Consider the following 16,763-nt stretch of genomic DNA (forward strand, 5'->3'; position numbering starts at 1 on the left):
AAGCCTAGGGTCAACCACGAGAAAATTATTTAGCATGGGATGTATACTAGTTCGTTTTTTTCTGATTGTATTGCTTTTTTTGAACCGTATTCGACCCCCTGCAGAATTATTTTGTCGCACTACAATATGTTCCCACCAGTTTCAGCATTCATTGGTTCGTTTCCCTGCTAGCAATTTTAAGCGTTGGTTACACTTTTTGGGTGGTGCATGGAATAATCGGTTTGTTTACTTGCTACTTTTTTTGTGTTTGACGTGTGAACAAATATTTTAGACGATTGAACATTTGCACGGTAATCTATAAAGCAAAGCAAGATGCAATATATGTATATATAAAGGTTTGTCCAAGACTCTTTGGAGAATTGTCAAAGCGCATTCTAATAATGTTGAACTTGATAGGTTCTAGTCCGCACTATCAAAGATAGTTCTATTTAACATTATTTTCAGGTTAGCTTGGCTAGAAAGCCTAAGATGCCATTAATAGAAGGAAAATGACAAGATAATATAACTTTATGGTAAACAATACAACATAACAAAAGAGATCCATTCCAAAACCATTGGATTTAATGTATGGCCAGTAGTGAAATTACATTAAAAAACAACATATTTACGGTACATTTTATTGTTTGAAACTATACATGTACCATACAATGTACGTTATATTAAAACCCACGTACCAGCATTTTGAACAATTCATTTACAATTTACAATATGTATGGTTTTGCAAATATATATATATATATATATATATATATATATATATATATATATATATATATATATATATATATATATATATATATATACATATATATATATGGAGAAAAATATATTTTGTATTGTAAAAATCTTATTTACAATTCAATGTATGGTGTCTACATTACATGTTATTGTTTTTGTATTTTTATTTTAACAGTGGGGTCTGTTGTAAAAATATGGTTCTAAATAGTACTGTTACAATACAACGTTCGGTTTTTCTACTGTATTTTTTATTCGGGTACTTCCCGCTGCACCGACAATCTAGAATTAGTTAAGGTGCGAAAGTGCTTCAGAATTTGCTAATTTTGAATATCTGCAGACAGACGTACGAGGGCGCACAAGTAGGATTCCGTTACTATGTACGAAGATCTCCAAAATTCCACTCTAGAAAGAAAGCGGTGGGCCGATTAACAGCAAGTTTAGTTGACCACCTCCCCTTCCAGGAGCTTGAGTCCAACGGCTAGTCTAGAGTACTAGCCAGAACTCTATCTTCTAGGGAGAGAGAGAGAGAGAGAGGACAACAATAGGAGGTAGCTGGTGAAATGCTTACCAAAGAGTACTCATGTACGCCTCCCCTTCTCGAAATCGTGATCGAACATACCACGAAAGTAAGGAAGAGAGAGAATGAAGTTTTAGTTGGTCGACCCCCACATAACCCGAGGACCCACCTCTTGGGTATCTGATTAGCAGATTTCTTAATCCTATAAACAAAAAATAAGCTTAAGCTCCCGGTAGTAGGCTGCAGCATAACATTTGAGTTTCTCCTTGGCATAAGCTAGCGAGTTACAGAGGAAAATGAATTGAATGGGCCTACAATAAATTTAAATGTTATTTGCATATGATTTACTTATAATTTCAATATGGTTTTGTTTACTTTTTTATATTTGTACATAGTTTCCATGTAATTTTCCAATTGTGAGCACTCATAACAATGTTTACGACACATTCTACCGTGACGTTACAACGTATTGACGCCTTCTTCATCAGATTTTCAACTAAATACGAACGTAAACCTCATTTTTTTCATATTCGGATTCCTTGAAAAATTTGCAGGGAATTTGATCTGTTGAACATTTAGTTTTTATTAAAAGAAAAAAAGCTTATTTGAAATAGGAATTAGTAGCGTGACGTTACAACGTTGTAATTTCTAAGTACAGGGGATAGACAAAATTATTGGGATAGGCAAAATTTTCCCTTCTCAAAAAATGTCCAATTAGCTGTAACTTTTCGAAAAGTGCATCAAATATTCTCAAATTTTCACTATAAGTTGATCAACTAATTGTGTATCAGTGGGCAAAATTTGAAAAAGATCGGGCTATACTGCACGAAGTTATAGGCATTTTAGAAAAAGGTAGAATTATCCGATAGCCAACTTTAAGCTGTTATATCTCCGGATTCAATGAACCGAATGCAATGAAATTTTGTCCACTTATGACTTATATGATGAGCTCTGAAAAACGTTTGACACAACTTGAAATTATTAACAAGAGAAAAAGTTATAGCGATTGAAATAATTTTATGATTTTTTAGTAAATTGGTCTATTTTTAATATGCATCCCATTACTTTTTCAATGAATTGCCGCCTATGTTGTTATTTTCTTTTAAAACATATCTGTATTCAAGACAATCAGAGGGAATTTAAATGAACTATAATTAGCATCTTGAATTTTGAAACGATGTTGAAATTTAAGAAAATTTGGTGTTTTATTAGAAAAATTATCTAATCGTTATAATTTTCTTCCGTGTTAAGAATTTTAAGTTATGTCAAAAGTTTTTCAAAGCTCATTATATAAGTCATAAATGGTCAAAATTTCATTGCACCCGGTTCATTGAACCCGGAGATATAACAGCTCAAAGTTGACTATCGGATAATTCTACCTTTTTCTAAAATGCCTATAACGTCGTGCAGTATGGCCCGATCTTTTTCAAATTTTGTCCACTGAAACACAAATAGTTGGTGAACTTACAGTAAAAATTTGAGAATATTCGATGCACTTTTCGAAAAGTTACAGCTATTTGAATTTTTTTTTTTTGAGGAGGGAAAATTTTGCCTGTCCCAATCATTTTGTCTATCCCCTGTAGTTGTAGTTATTCTGATCGAAAAGGCGTGAATACGTCATGGTAGAATGTGTCTTATAGGTTGGTTCTATTAATATTAGCATTGATTCTGGTTGGCTCAGCCATTCTAATCAATATGCTTCGAAAAACAAAAAAAAAGCCAAATTATACTTTGTGCACGTGTTTATCTTATACTGCAAACACGTTGATTACATACAGTATCGGACAATAAAAATGCACCAAAGCCGTTTTCCCATACAAACTAGTCAACTTTAGATTGCCATATCTCAGTTATTTCTCAACAGATTGTTTTCAATTTTCCTGTGACGAACTACAAATCATTTCAATTTTCTAAAACTATTGAAAAAGTTAGGTGACAACTATTGATACAAAAGTTACAGATAGGTTGAATTTTGGCAATAAAAATGCACCAAGACAAAAAATGCTATAGCAAATCATGGTTACGTCATATCATTATGGTGTCTTCGGTAAATATGTTTCTTGTGTTATGGCGAGTAAATTTGCTGAAGAGACCAACATGATTTGACTTCAGCATTTTTTGCTAAAAAATATTTTATCTTGGTGCATTTTTATTGTCAAAATTTAACCTATCTGTAACTTTTGTGTCAATGGTTATGACCGAACTTTTCAATAGTTTTCAAAAATTGAAATGTTTTGTAGTTCGTCACAAAAAGGCCGAAAACAATCGGTTGAGAAATAACTGAGATATGGCAATCGAAAGTTGACTAGTTTGTATGGAAAACCGGCTTTGGTGCATTTTTATCGTCCGATACTGTACCTAAGTTACTCCTTTTAATTGACACTAACCGCCAGAGTGAATAATTATGTCCAAGCCTTTCAATTAGTAGTTCATTCAAACTACTTCTTTTGTTGGCAAAAGCCTTCTATTGATGAATAGAGCTATCAATACAACCACTTCCAGCCCAAAACGGATCCCTGCAATCGTTCTAGCTGATTGCAATCATGCACCTCTTTTGTCACTTGCTTATAATCGAATCATTCCAATTGGTTGCTTCCATCCCTACCTAGGAAAACCGATCAAAAGCCATTTGTGGTCTTGTGCAAAGAAGTGGAAAGGTCAATAAATATCAAATTTCAATGTCTAATTGAAATTAATATGTTCAACTGAAATTAATAGATGGCTAGCCATCCGCATATTTCGTTGAGGTATCAACTCTAGAGGCAATGAAAACTTGTTTGGTCGTCGTCCTGGTGGCTTTCGGAACGAACTCACATGTGTGCATCCTACGCTTGAGTACCTTCTGCTCTGACGAGATTAGCTTTTAATGGAAATTATGGAGCAATGGAGATAGGCAACGGACACCACATTGGGTTGAATGGAACGATTTACCATATGAAGAACACTTGGCGATGCATATGCGAATACAGGTCATACTATTTCCGCCCGAAAATAGGCAATTCTGATACAGTAGTGGCTCTCGAAGCAAGCATTGATCCATGTTAGTATTTGATATTCGATTTGGGAACTTTGAACAATCGAGCGTGTTGCATGTAGACGCATTAGCAGAAGGGAATTTGGCCACAAAATTTGAATGCATACAGGTAATTGTTGGCAGGTTGTTCATGCGGCAACTGTTGTAACTATGCAAGACTCTTAGGATAAATGCATTTCTAGCTAACTCGCTTCAGCATACATCATACGTTCTATTCTGCTTCCAATATTTCAAAGATTCTTTAAATTATACTGATCGTCCTGTAACGGATTCCGATTTTGAATTTGAACTGGATTAACGGGTGTCCACTAAATAACGAGAATGCTTCCAGAGTGCTCTTAAAAATATATGATCTTCAAAAACGGCAATCTGAATCTATCTATCATAAAGGTTTAACACTGTACTTTCATGGAAAAATATAAAATTTTAGAAAATTGAACGTAGTAATTTGTACAGCATATTTGTGTAGTGATGTTGGAGCAACTGCTTTGTACGACTTTTAAAATTTAACTTTCACGCATTTTCTGCATCTGTGAAATAGTTAGTTGAAATAATTGACTTCCAAGCTACCTTTAGCATCTACACACTCAAACAACAATAGGAAAAAAAATTGGGGATACTGACTGGTTTTACTGCTTTGATGGCAGCCTTTTCTCGTAAATGACGTTTATTGAAATTTCCAAAAAATGCCATTTTTCTGTATCTTAAAAACGTGTCAATGTAATTTGTGCACTGCGGTTCATTGTTGACCTTTTTGTGTGCTATTTTATTTTATAACAAACCATTTACATGTTGTCCAACGTGTAAATGTGATTTGATGTGAATATTTGATATTTTACACGGCATTCTATTGATTTATCCAGCCCATGACGCAAAAGTACGTTTAATGATGTGAAATGATTTCATGCTTATTGATTTAGCTAGTTTACATCTATTTCCATCAGGATCTGTTTCTAGGGATGCCAGGTTGTAGAGTTCATTCAAAACTGGACAGATTTTAGGTTTTCTTTTAACTTTTTTACGGTTTTTTTTAGCAATCGGTAGAGCCGTCCAAGGCGCTTAACTAGTGCTTCCTGTTTCAATGTCGTTTTCTACAGAACAGAATAAGTTGAAACAAAATAAAAAAAAACGCTGACTTTGTGGATAGATAGATGTTTGATAGATTGTTTTACATAAAAAACCTTTTCTCTATGGGCGCTTGTAATTTTTTAATCAGTTGCTAAAACCATTCTCGTTATTTAGTGGACACCCGTTAGTACAGATAATTTAAGTTTTGCGGAAGTTATGCGCCATAATGACCACTTGAACACCTTTTTCAATCTGTTGAGTGATGTCGATAATCACGACCGATGCAACATTTTGCAATCATCTCGATCTGACTATGTATCTAATAGCTAGGTGCCTGTTGTTTCGCACGGCGTATGCACATAGGCAATACATACATGCTCTGCAGTTTCCTCTATGCATTAGACCATCGCACCTCTGTAAGCGGGAAGCCAGTGAGTTCATCCGCCCCTTGTAGAGCTACTCAGCTCTAGTTGCCGCTTAGCCACAATGGTTTACGCAACGTCTCCACTAGCTAGAAATGCCTTGCGATTATGCTGCAAGAGAAAACGCTACAAAAATGTTTATTTTATTTTCTTTAATCACTTAACCTATTTTACAACTCTTTTGTTCACTAGAGCATTGCGTGAGCGATACCAATTAGCTAATTCTACTAATACGAACTGGTTGCCCTTGCGCTGCTGTCACTTTTTTACCCTGTTCATGGTAGAATGATGAGCACAAGGATGTTGATGTGTGGCTCTTGTTTCATTTCCAGACCAATTGGGTTTTTAAATTTAGAAAAAAATCAACGATTTTATATTTTTAAACGAAACAGCACCTTTCTCTAAGCCTCTATGATTATTTTTAGATTTTTAGAACTTTGTTCTGATACCTAAAATCAATTTCAAAAAGATTTATTCAAATCTCCTTTTGACAGCTGGGCAACTGCTTGACAGCTCAGCCCAGTACAAAATCCAACGAGGGGTGATTCGACAAATCGCTCCCATACAAACTTCAAATTGATTTTTAAATAGGTTCCCGGGCTCCAAAATTCATGAAAATTTGGATTTCGACTCAGTTTGGCGTGCAGTTTCAGAATATGGAACTATCTCAACATCGCTTAAAAAGCCAATTGGGGGTCCATTATGGGTTGCCGTTAGCCGATATCCAAGTTTCCGGGTCCGTTAGAGCATATGCTCAGAAGGTCAGGTGTCACCCGCTCTAGGGGGAAGAGCAACCGACGAAAAATTGCAAGTGCCGGAGCTGGAATCGAACCCATGACCATCCACTTATAAAGTAAACGTGTAGCCACTTTGCTACGGGCCCCGGCAACAAAAATGTTTATCATCGTTGAATTCCTTGCAAACGATCAGAGAACATCAAATCTGTCAAATCTGTCCCAAAAAATGGCAAGACATTTCTGTCTAGTTGAGACGTCGGGTTTGCTGAATATATTGTTGGTTCTTACACAGCTAGTCGCGTTTGGTAACACAAGTTTACAGCATTTTTGAACTCAGTAAGCTGATGATCATTTCAAGTGTAGAATCATGACCTGAAATCGAAACAGTAAAGGAAAAAAATACAGTAGAGCGGAACTTTTTTTTCGACTTTCCATACAAGGCTGTCGATTTAAAATCGGTTATTGTTCTATTTTTAAGCAAAGTTGCTTCTTTCATACATCTATATTTCCGTAACCAATACTCCGATTGAGCTGAATTTTTTACAGTAAATGGCTAACATTTTTCAACATTAACGTTCAATTTTTTTTTTCTCCCTGAAACATATACAAATATTCATTATATTTTGGAAATTTCGCTCAAATTCACGGCTGATAGATTGACACTGTGCAATGAAAGTTGGAAGGAAGGGAAACGCAAGAGGAAACAGCTTTTCAACCGTTTCTGGTTATAGCGATGACTATGAACATATGAATATACATGAGTTGTATATATAGAGAGGAGAGTATAGAGAATGTGAATAGAAAGATACTAAGTAGAAGGAAAGAGACGGGCCAGGGATTGAACCCAGGACCTTCTGCATATGAATCAGAAGCGGTAGTCACTAGATCACCAAGCCCGTCATTTTGACAGAACACATACATGCACGAAAAAGACGGATCATATTTCTACTTTATCGATCTTGTTTCCGTCCTTTTCATGCTCATGTTACATCTGTCAAAACGACCGGAGAGTTGTCAGACAGCCAACCTTTGATCATTGGTAAGCCTTCTGGCATTTGACCTACCTACAAAATTCTCTTTTATTTTGAAAAGTATGCCTTGCTCTTCATGAACTAAAATTACACCTTTCGTCTGCCATAATTCGACTATTTCGTCGGATCGGAGCTCTTGGAACGAGTTGACTCAATCCGTGATCTTGGAGTTATTATCGATAATAAGCTTCGGTTTGATGAACACATCTGCGTTACTACTGCGAAAGCGTTTGCAGCCCTAGGATTTGTTCAACGAAATACCAGCTTCTTCAAGGACATCTATGCTCTCAAATCATTGTATTGTGCATTAGTTCGCAGCATCCTTGAATATGCAGCGTGCGTATGGTCCCCGCATCATGCAACGCAGATCATTCGCATATGAAGGGACCAGCGAAACTTAATCCGTTACGCGCTTCGTTTATTACCTTGATCGAATCCTGCTAACTTGCCAGAGTATGCAGCCCGATGCAGACTCATCGCTCTGGAAAAACTTGCTTCCCGGCGCGATGACTTGCGGATGCTTTTCATATATATGATTTGTAAATCGGGGATTTAGACTGCTCATCGCTGCTGCAAAATATATCGTTCTATGCACCACAACGCCAATTGCGAGAACGAAGTTTGATTTTTGTTCCCCGTCACCGTACTGTACTGCCTATGGATTCAAAAACGCATTATCTGCATGTTTTCGTCTGTTCAATAGTGTGAGTGATCTGTTCGATATCAATGTTTCAAAAAAAAAATTTAAAAATAGAATTAAGATTGTAGCATAAGACAGTCTGTTGAATTATATAAATAAATAAGTAAATAAATAAATAATTGTTTTTTTTTAATTTTGGAAAAAATATTCATTTTTTGATTTTATACGAAAGAGCACCTTTTTCTGAGCCACTTCAGATTTTTAGAACTTTATTTTGATACCTAAAATCAATTTCAAAGAGATTTTTCGAAATCACCTTTTGACAGCTAGGCAACTGTTTGACAGCTCCGCCCAGTACAAAATGCAACGAGGGGTGATTCAACAAATCGCTCCCATATAAACTTTAAATTGATATTTAAATAGGTTCCCGGGCATCAAAATTGATGAAAATTTGGATTTCGGCTCAGTTTGGCATGGAGATTCAGAATATGGAATTATCCCAACACCGCTAAAGAAGCCAATTGAAAATAAATAAATAATACTGAAATTAGTAATGAATAACTTTCTATGTTTTTTTTTTACTTAGACTGTATATTCTAGAAGAAGTCATTTTCTTTGTTGTGTCTGCAAAACGAGCTACCAACGGATAGGAAAAAGGTTTTAAAAATTGATTACCAATTGCGAAGAAGATGTATCTCCTTGGGTTGTTCTAACGAATAAACAGTCATAGACATTCTTTTAGCCGAGGTCCAAACATTTTCAAAAGTATGTAAGGAAACTCATACAAAAGTTTTTTATGGTGAAATTTTTTTATCAAAAATGGTATTATATTTTATACAGTTCTATGAAAAGGTGATAACATCACACTAACATATACACTAAACAAAAACAAAAGTAGAAACCCTTCAAATGTATTTTTCCTATACATTTGTTTAGCCGAGATAAATGAAAATTTGATTTTCAATGGAATTATTGAAATTTAGTAAGTATATTCCGAGCATATACCCCAAGACTTTTAGTTCATGGCATGTTAGCAAGATAATTTACCTTAAATTTTATTCAGTAGTGAAAATCAGAGAAATATTACAAAATAAATGTCCCGATAACGAGAAACAATGATAAATCAATTTATTTAAGGAAACTATGTATTGTAAATGTATAAATGTAAGCTAGATTTGTTGTTTTGAAAATATGACACAGAATTATTGTTGGAAATGTTTGAATTATTGGATAAAACGTCGTGAGAAAATTAAGTATTCAAATATTCGATTGATTAAACATCACCATAACATATCAACAGAATTGATAAAAACTGAACTAAAAAGTTCTGTGCAGAAATAAAGACGGATCCTTATACCTCCGAAGTATAACTGTAATCGTTAGCTAAGTAACCATTTGGTTTCCCGCCGGCAAATGCAAACAAACGATTGATAGACTTGAATACTCACCGATAGTTCAGCACTGATATTTAAGCATGTTATCCAACAAAATCCTCAATTCAAATTGCATATCATCATATGTCGTGCATAATATTGATTTCACTTAATATATTCACTTTTCTTAAATCATATGTTATTACATATTAACTTCCCATTTATACACACAGCTGCATTTTTCTTCCCTGGTATTATATTTGCTTGGTAATTCTAATCCCCATTCACTTATCGATCAGATGGTTGCACTACTTCAACAATCGCAAAATCTTTTTTCATCACCAACGCTTGGAAATAGCACACCCTTTTTCGATATCGGCAAACTGCTGGATGGCCTGTTGTTAATACAATAAATTGGCCTCTCCACCCGCAGCTCCTCGCACGTCACGATAAGCCCATATATAATCCAGGATAGCGGTGTCGATAAATTGAATCTCTGTCGTCACCACCAAGAGCCTTCAACATGTGCCACCGTCGAGTATAAACACGAGACTGACAGTGGCGACGGATGAGAATGCTGCAGGACTCGTGTTTTCCACATCCCTTCTAGGAAACGATACGGCGATTCGTGCTGAATTAGAACGATCCTTGCTAGGTTTTCCCTACAGAAGGTTGTACCAGACAAGTTCCAGCTTCACCATCACCCTATGGTAATCAAAATTACCCTCGGTGCGACTGCGCCACCCATTAACCACCCACAAGAGAAAGGGCCCGACAGTTCGAGAGAGTGACTCCGAACTGCTCGTTCAATGCAGAGCATCAAGTGCGGAAAACAGAGATTCATCTTCCACTCTCCGAGATGCTGGCTACCATCCATCAGACTGTCTCAAACTTTAATGACGACAGAGGTTTGTAGGCTCAATGTGTACACCGATTAGTCTATTTCATAAATGTTTCTCAATGACCTGAGGCTCACGATTTCCTAATAGAACTCCACCATACTTCGCATGCCAATACAATCCAAACCGTTTTGAAACAACTCTAATACGATATAACCACTGTTTTAAAAGGTTCTGATAGTAAACTATCACAATCAACTAGATAATACATTCAATTATTTGCACTGCATTACATTTAGGAAAACACATAATTATTCTGTTGAAAATGCTTTGACATCCATGTGCACAACAGAACATGTGCTCGATGAACAAATTGAGATTTGAAATTATGAAAAGAAATCCACGTACTCCGGTGAGACTCGAACTCACGACTCCCAATTCGCTAGACGGGCGCTTCTATTCCTTCAAGCTACGGAGTCACTCGACTATCTCCGTCGCCAGCAGGCCTAGAACTGAACTCGATTCCACAATCGCACATGGTTATCTTCTTTTCACAATCCAAACCCCCTTCGGATGGGATTAGATGAACATCTAACACATTGTCTGTTGTGCACATGTATGTCAAAGCGGGAGAGGAAGTTATTTTTAATTGTCGAGAGCTTCGGGCACTGCCTTCCAATCACTTATTGGTATGGCAATTAGTGTGCAGTCGGACTCTCGACGGGTCGGTCCTCGGCCGACCGAATACGGTAAGGGTGACCGTAGCACCTTACAAATGTCAATTTCTTGATTTTGCTTTGGCTGACCAAGCCATGTGGGAAATTACACTGTTGAAAATGCTTTGACATCCATGTGCACAACAGAACATGTGCTCGATGAACAAATTGAGATTTGAAATTATGAAAAGAAATCCACGTACTCCGGTGAGACTCGAACTCACGACTCCCAATTCGCTAGACGGGCGCTTCTATTCCTTCAAGCTACGGAGTCACTCGACTATCTCCGTCGCCAGCAGGCCTAGAACTGAACTCGATTCCACAATCGCACATGGTTATCTTCTTTTCACAATCCAAACCCCCTTCGGATGGGATTAGATGAACATCTAACACATTGTCTGTTGTGCACATGTATGTCAAAGCGGGAGAGGAAGTTATTTTTAATTGTCGAGAGCTTCGGGCACTGCCTTCCAATCACTTATTGGTATGGCAATTAGTGTGCAGTCGGACTCTCGACGGGTCGGTCCTCGGCCGACCGAATACGGTAAGGGTGACCGTAGCACCTTACAAATGTCAATTTCTTGATTTTGCTTTGGCTGACCAAGCCATGTGGGAAATTACACTGTTGAACATGCTTTGACATCCATGTGCACAACAGAACATGTGCTCGATGAACAAATTGAGATTTGAAATTATGAAAAGAAATCCACGTACTCCGGTGAGACTCGAACTCACGACTCCCAATTCGCTAGACGGGCGCTTCTATTCCTTCAAGCTACGGAGTCACTCGACTATCTCCGTCGCCAGCAGGCCTAGAACTGAACTCGATTCCACAATCGCACATGGTTATCTTCTTTTCACAATCCAAACCACCTTCGGATGGGATTAGATGAACATCTAACACATTGTCTGTTGTGCACATGTATGTCAAAGCGGGAGAGGAAGTTATTTTTAATTGTCGAGAGCTTCGGGCACTGCCTTCCAATCACTTATTGTGATTGACATACATGTGCACAACAGACAATGTGTTAGATGTTCATCTAATCCCATCCGAAGGGGGTTTGGATTGTGAAAAGAAGATAACCATGTGCGATTGTGGAATCGAGTTCAGTTCTAGGCCTGCTGGCGACGGAGATAGTCGAGTGACTCCGTAGCTTGAAGGAATAGAAGCGCCCGTCTAGCGAATTGGGAGTCGTGAGTTCGAGTCTCACCGGAGTACGTGGATTTCTTTTCATAATTTCAAATCTCAATTTGTTCATCGAGCACATGTTCTGTTGTGCACATGGATGTCAAAGCATTTTCAACAGTGTAATTTCCCACATGGCTTGGTCAGCCAAAGCAAAATCAAGAAATTGACATTTGTAAGGTGCTACGGTCACCCTTACCGTATTCGGTCGGCCGAGGACCGACCCGTCGAGAGTCCGACTGCACACTAATTGCCATACCAATAAGTGATTGGAAGGCAGTGCCCGAAGCTCTCGACAATTAAAAATAACTTCCTCTCCCGCTTTGACATACATGTGCACAACAGACAATGTGTTAGATGTTCATCTAATCCCATCCGAAGGGGGTTTGGATTGTGAAAAGAAGATAACCATGTGCGATTGTGGAATCGAGTTCAGTTCTAGGCCTGCTGGCGACGGAGATAGTCGAGTGACTCCGTAGCTTGAAGGAATAGAAGCGCCCGTCTAGCGAATTGGGAGTCGTGAGTTCGAGTCTCACCGGAGTACGTGGATTTCTTTTCATAATTTCAAATCTCAATTTGTTCATCGAGCACATGTTCTGTTGTGCACATGGATGTCAAAGCATTTTCAACAGTGTAATTTCCCACATGGCTTGGTCAGCCAAAGCAAAATCAAGAAATTGACATTTGTAAGGTGCTACGGTCACCCTTACCGTATTCGGTCGGCCGAGGACCGACCCGTCGAGAGTCCGACTGCACACTAATTGCCATACCAATAAGTGATTGGAAGGCAGTGCCCGAAGCTCTCGACAATTAAAAATAACTTCCTCTCCCGCTTTGACATACATGTGCACAACAGACAATGTGTTAGATGTTCATCTAATCCCATCCGAAGGGGGTTTGGATTGTGAAAAGAAGATAACCATGTGCGATTGTGGAATCGAGTTCAGTTCTAGGCCTGCTGGCGACGGAGATAGTCGAGTGACTCCGTAGCTTGAAGGAATAGAAGCGCCCGTCTAGCGAATTGGGAGTCGTGAGTTCGAGTCTCACCGGAGTACGTGGATTTCTTTTCATAATTTCAAATCTCAATTTGTTCATCGAGCACATGTTCTGTTGTGCACATGGATGTCAAAGCATTTTCAACAGTGTAATTTCCCACATGGCTTGGTCAGCCAAAGCAAAATCAAGAAATTGACACATAATTATTAATAGTAGGTCACAATACTTTACGGCTTGCAGTAGATGTAAGGCTACTACTCTCCATCCGATCACGCCTGATCCTTGTCAGATAACGTTCAACCTATCTTGACCGCTGCGTTCCACGCCATCATATGCCAACCGGATCAGTAGCAACCACCAATGTTGCAGGGCTGTTATCCGGCAATCTTACAACATGTCCCGTTCGCCGTATCCTTCCAGTTTTGATCACCTGATGTTTGGTTCGCCGTAGAGTGCAGGAAGCTCGTAGTTCAACTTCGGTGTTTCATCGTGTGGTTCGAAAACAAGAGACGATCGCTGCTGCTGGATGTGGTTGACTCTGCATTGAACGAGGGTTGGCTTGAGTGGCTTTTGCGTGAATCGATTATGTTTTGATGGACTGCTTTTGTCGAATGAAGTGATGGTTAAAGCGAGTGTCGTTCGACATTAACCATCCTGAAACTGCACAACCCTGGTTTTGACCATCGTTCAATGCAAGGAGACAATCATAATACAAATAAACAGCTGAGATATTAACGAAAGAGAGGGAAACCAAAGAGAGCCTCTCTTCTGCAGATAGGACCTTTAGACATGTTTGGCCTGAAATCACAGATCTCATACTAAACGCTCCGTCGAGAGAAAAGTGTAAAACTCCTGGCCACTGATAATCACTTCAATGAGCGAAAGAAGCATAGCAAATGAGCTGAGAGTGTTCAGCAACTTGAGGCATCGCATCTGAAACTTTGCCGTCATTATAACCGTGAGAATGCGTTCGGATGCATAGCATATAGCTATGCCAGGCGCGGAAATGTGTTTATTTTATTTGTTATTTACAGTATCCTTTGGTAGCGCTGGCACTCCTCAAAACTGCCTGTGGCTACCGCTCCAGAAGCGTGCCAATTGACACATTATACTGATAGTTATACCTACAAACACACATCCGTTCTCACCGATGCATCACGGATCGTGCTCTCGAACGTGTGGTATCTGTACACATGGCGGCTCGATGCAGCCTGCGCTGCACTCGGTCCGAAACAGGATATCTGCAGATATATTAGCATTAGTATGTATACATTCCAGGACTACAGTAAAAAAAAACCTCGCACTTGCCATAACAAGCATGCCTACTCTCGTTCGCGCTTTCTCGTTTCGACTGCGCGTTATAGTACCGCCGTCGTTGCTTCGTCAGGGTGAATCAGAAAAGATTAGTTTCATCAAAACATATGTGCTGAAATGCAAATTCGTAATTAATGAATATCGCTTGCTATCTGCCGTTGCACCGTCACCGTATCCCGAAAGCATACGGTCGACACGATTGGAATGGCCGACTTTACCAATAGCAAGGGCCGCGGTGGTCGTCCATATCGTGAGAGTGATTTAGGAATGTACCTTTAAACCATGCACCAATCAAAATCGTTGAACTCGTCATGCATGCCGCACTGATTGAAAATATGTAATGGAACTACCGAACTACTGTGTTTAGCTTTTTAATCTTATTTACACATTTAATTTATTTTTTCTTTCTAATTCATATGCGAGATTTAACTAATATAGAAGAATTGTACACCAACTCATCCAGTAGTGGTTGGCAGACCGCAAAGCGATGCGACGTTCGTGGAAAAAGTTATTAAGCCTTACCCGATCGATAATATCACGTGATTTTAAAATTTATTGTTATTCCTTACATGTTAAACAGCGTTGCCATGCTAATCGGTTATTACCCCAGATTCCCCTAATATTTCCAACAGAAATCATTTATCGATTTATTTTTAGGGGTTAAGGGGCAACCTGTAGCGATTTTTCTTTGAAAAAGTGATTAGTCCCATAGAAAATCGTATGGAAATATAAAACGGCTGGCGCTAAAATATAGTTTCTCCGATCGAGCTGAAATTTTGCACTATTGATATGGGGCCAAAATGGAACTCAAAAAGTGTACAGGAGTAAAATGTCTTTTTGTGTCCCGCGCCAATGGTCCATGTCTCGTGCCCGTTAGATGAATATCGTTCTTATTAGCGCTTTGTACATTATGCATTCACAGCAAATAATTTTGTAATATCCAGGCGCGTAATGTCTGGCAATGTATCCATTTCCGAATGTAATTATCACTCGGTAACATCGTTTTCCAACAATCATCACACTCACCATGTACACCCTGCTTGACACTGACTGGGAAGAGTCAACAAATTCGTTTCAGTAGATACCTAAATAGAAGCAGCATCATATTTATCAACTATATTTCAACTCGGTGAAATAGCTGAGGTGAGGGATATGCCTCACAATCAACGGATCAGTGTTCGAAACCTTGCCGTTATTTTACTTATGTATGATTAATCTGTCAATCCGGTTTTAGCGATTGCTAGACTCACTTTCAAGCTGGTTCGGTTAATTTGCTGCATGGAAAGGGTGTTATTTGTTCATCACTTTTACGACGCGACTGATTTGCTGCGAAAATGATGTGATATCACAAGATTTTTTTTATGTGTTTAGTGAGGAGGTGAATCTTTTTGACCGCAGCTTTTTCTGGGGCCCGTAGTGGGCACGGGTTCCACTTATGATGCACCTTTGAATTTCACGAATTCCTCCAGCACCTCGAAGGTATCCCTGTCTATTGTCACATTACTACCTAGACGGATCCGGTTGTGTTCGGTTCCGCCTACTAGCATGAAATTTGTTTTTGACGCCTTCCAGGGATGGGAACACTCACTTCCAGAGAGTTCATTCATTTTCATTTATTTAGTTAACATCAAATTCATGATAATACTGAATCAACAATTTGCCGCCATAATACTCGATTTGCAGCTGCAGCTCTCCAACCTCGGTCACGCCCAACACTCGCCAGATCACGCTCCACCTGGTCCGCCCATCGTGCTCTCTGCGCTCCACGCCTTCTTGTACCAACCGGATGGTTAGCAAACACCAACTTTGCAGGGTTGTTGTCCGGCATTCTTGCAACATGCCCTGCCCACCGTATCCTTCCGGCTTTGGCCACCTTCTGGATGCTGGGTTCGCCGTAAAGTGCAGCGAGCTCGTGGTTCATCCTTCTCCGCCACACACCGTTCTCCTGCACGCCGCCAAAGATCGTTCTTAGCACCCGTCGCTCGAAAACTCCGAGTGCTTGCAGGTCCTCCTCGAGCATGGTCCATGTCTCGTGTCCGTAGAGAACCACCGGTCTTATTAACGTCTTGTACATGGTACATTTGGTGCGGGGGTGAATCTTTTTTGACCGCAGTTTCTTCTGGAGCCCATAGTAGGCACGACTTCCACTGAT

General features: G+C 39.0%; 1 protein-coding gene across 1 annotated transcript in view; it reads right to left on the reverse strand.

Moving 5' to 3' along the window:
• The window catches only part of LOC109416152 (TWiK family of potassium channels protein 7), a 345,001-nt gene extending 334,641 nt beyond the window's left edge, over positions 1 to 10,360 (reverse strand). Inside the window, exon 1 of the mRNA XM_029863343.2 lies at positions 9,636 to 10,360. The gene's annotated coding sequence lies outside the window, so the exon portion shown is untranslated. The remainder of the gene's footprint in view (positions 1 to 9,635) is intronic.
• Between the last annotated feature and the right edge of the window lie 6,403 nt (positions 10,361 to 16,763).

Source organism: Aedes albopictus, chromosome 3 (assembly GCF_035046485.1).
Source record: "Aedes albopictus strain Foshan chromosome 3, AalbF5, whole genome shotgun sequence".
Taxonomy (NCBI): domain Eukaryota; kingdom Metazoa; phylum Arthropoda; class Insecta; order Diptera; family Culicidae; genus Aedes; species Aedes albopictus.